This window comes from Helianthus annuus, chromosome 14, assembly GCF_002127325.2.
Source record: "Helianthus annuus cultivar XRQ/B chromosome 14, HanXRQr2.0-SUNRISE, whole genome shotgun sequence".
NCBI classification, from domain to species: Eukaryota; Viridiplantae; Streptophyta; class Magnoliopsida; order Asterales; family Asteraceae; genus Helianthus; species Helianthus annuus.
The window spans coordinates 165,910,746-165,913,458 of record NC_035446.2 but is presented as its reverse complement, the minus strand read 5'-3'; the positions used below and the strand labels follow the sequence as shown (position 1 = coordinate 165,913,458).

General features: G+C 33.0%; 1 long non-coding RNA gene across 1 annotated transcript; it reads left to right on the top strand.

Annotated features, from left to right (window-relative positions):
- Window positions 1-802: 802 nt before the first annotated feature.
- LOC118486767 lies at window positions 803-2,149 on the top strand. The gene is made up of 2 exons (XR_004879807.1): window positions 803-1,087; window positions 1,372-2,149. It is a non-coding gene; the product is annotated as an uncharacterized LOC118486767 (long non-coding RNA).
- The last annotated feature ends 564 nt before the right edge of the window (window positions 2,150-2,713 follow it).

The window sequence follows — 2,713 nt, the reverse complement described above, 5'->3', positions numbered from 1 at the left end:
ATATATTATATCACTAGCTTACAACCCCGTGTATTACACGGGTTGAGTGACGAAAAATATAAATTATAAACTTGTATATAATCCTTATTAATGAAATGACTTATTTAGATAAATTAGTAAAAATAAAGAATAGTTATATTTTCATTACTTGTACATGTGATTTGATACTTTATTAGTAATTATAGTTTATATCCAAATAATATATTTTATCTTAACAAATATATATGGTTAAGGTAAAATGAAAACTTCTACAAGTTGTGAGAACTTAGGGAACTCAACCTTACAAAAGGTGTTTTGATTTTTTTTTTACAGAGGGTGTGAATGAGCGGTTAGAGACTCAAAGTGTTAAACTTTTTGATTTTGGATTCAAGTGGTTAAAACCACTAAAACATAGGGACTCAAAAAATAATTTACTATTAATTAAATTTGAAATTATACGTTTGATCTCTAACTATATTAAATAATATTATACTTATTATATTATCTGATACATTTATATTTGTTATAGATAATTATTATTTAAATTTGAATTTAGACGTTTATCTCTAACTATATTAATTAATATGTAATACTATTATTAAAAGGGGGGAGACACCAGAGAGTGACACGTGTACAAAATGATTTTCGTTTATTAGTATAGGAAGATTCAACTATGCAGACACACGCGGATCTATAAAGGGATTAGGGGTAGCCTAGGTTATCTCTCAATTTTATCGGCTAAGTGTAAGATTAGTGTAATTTTTGAGTTCCAATCCTTAAACAAATATTAGGATATTGAGTTCCAATCCTTAAACAAATCTATACATATAATAAAAGAAACCTAATTTGGGACACGTGTCACTCAATCAGGCTTCTTAAGAGTGTTATTCCCGCTCAATAATAATTAATCCCCGTGAGTTTTTTTTTGTGCCCGATTCCGATTAAAGAGATAGATCCGACCCAGTTTTCCCCTATTGCTCCTCCTTTCAAAGCAAACCCTATCGCACCCGAATCGGTTTCTCTGCCTCTCCACCCTTATTCTCTCTCTGATAATCTCATGGAAGATGATAATCTCAACCGTCTTTCAAATCTCTGATAACATCTGCAGGTAAGCAAATCTCCACCATTTGTTTTATATACAGATTGTTTTTTTTTTTAATATTCGTAATCAAATCGAGAGGTCAGATTTAGGGTTTAAACTACTAATTTCATTTGTGTTGTTGATGAAGATGATGTCCTATCTAATTGTTGTGTTGGTTCTAGCGTTGAAATAACAATTAGTATTGCCACTGGACTTTCAAATCTACAATTTAGGGATATGGTTTTCTAGCAAAGTGTTTGTTTCCTCCGGTGATATGTTAAATACCCTACTTTTATTATAATGTTTTGAAGGGGCTTTTTTCCATGGTGAGGTACAGATTGTGCTCTAATGATACTAATGATATGAGTACAAAAACCAGAGGCCCTTTTAGTACCATGAGGTAAAAGGCTGATCTGAGTCACAGTGCCAACAATAGCCTTAACATTGTTGCAAGGCTACTGGATCCTCTTAAAGAGCAGCCTTCCATCCGATCATTGCAAGGATTACAAAGACAAATCATCGATCAGATCCTTCCTTTGTTTGATTTATTTGGATCTTGCACTCACCCAAAATCCTAATCCTCATTGTAAACCATCATGATTTTGGTAGCCAACTTCGCCGTAGACTTTGTTGTTGAAATGATCTCTATCTCATCTCTTTCAAAATTCTCCTCCGAAAACATGATCACAGCCATCATCAGTAACATCACCATGGTGGATGACCTCGAATCTCTGGAGATTGTAAGTTAATTGATTCAAAAGGTATGGTTTCTCGGCTGGTACCGGTAAGTCGCCGATATAAGGATTTTTTTTAATATCATGCAAAAATTTCCACAAGGATGATCTACGAGAAATGAATAATAAGTATAATGGTTCAAATAGTGGACCAGGCATTTTGCTATCTGTAACCATGATGATTGAACACTTTCATGTAAAGTTGGCAAAAGGGGTGGGTCGGGATAGGTTTTGGGTCAGTACGGATATAAGAAAAATGGGTTCACGTTAAAGTGTTGTATTGTGGGCAGGCATGTTCAAACAGCTCGCAAGTCGAGGAATATGCCTTTTTACTAATGCAACTATACTTTAAAAAGTGATTACTTGCTTAGACCATTGTACAAGGTTTTTGTTTCAAATAAATTATTGTTCTTCGTGAACATGCAAACAACTTCATTTTAAAAGAATGAGTGAGTTTCACAGTTTTTTTAACAACCACATCACAAAAATAAGAATAAGTGTTCAAAATATTCAACTATTACATTTGGCATGTTGTCATAAACTAAAGATTTCTTTTGCTACTGTTTTAGAAATGCTTTATGTTTTTTACTGGATGCAACAATACAGGAAGCTAAGCTTTGGTCCTGGTGATAAATATCCATTCTAATAAGACACTAAGTATACAATGGCTTAATTAGAATTAACACATCCGTTTGTAATTTATTATTGGTTCTTTAACTAAAAGTGGATGAGTTGCTAAAGTTACAGCATGAATGAGTTGATTTGATTTTGTGTTTAATTTAATCATAAAACGGTTAGCTTGAAAAGGAATAAGTCAAATGGTGATTGGCGAGTGGAGAGTCTCAACTACTCTAAACCCCGAAGTACAAAGGTCCATGGAAAGCGAACTTTGTGGGTTATAATCTAAAGCTTTTTAGTA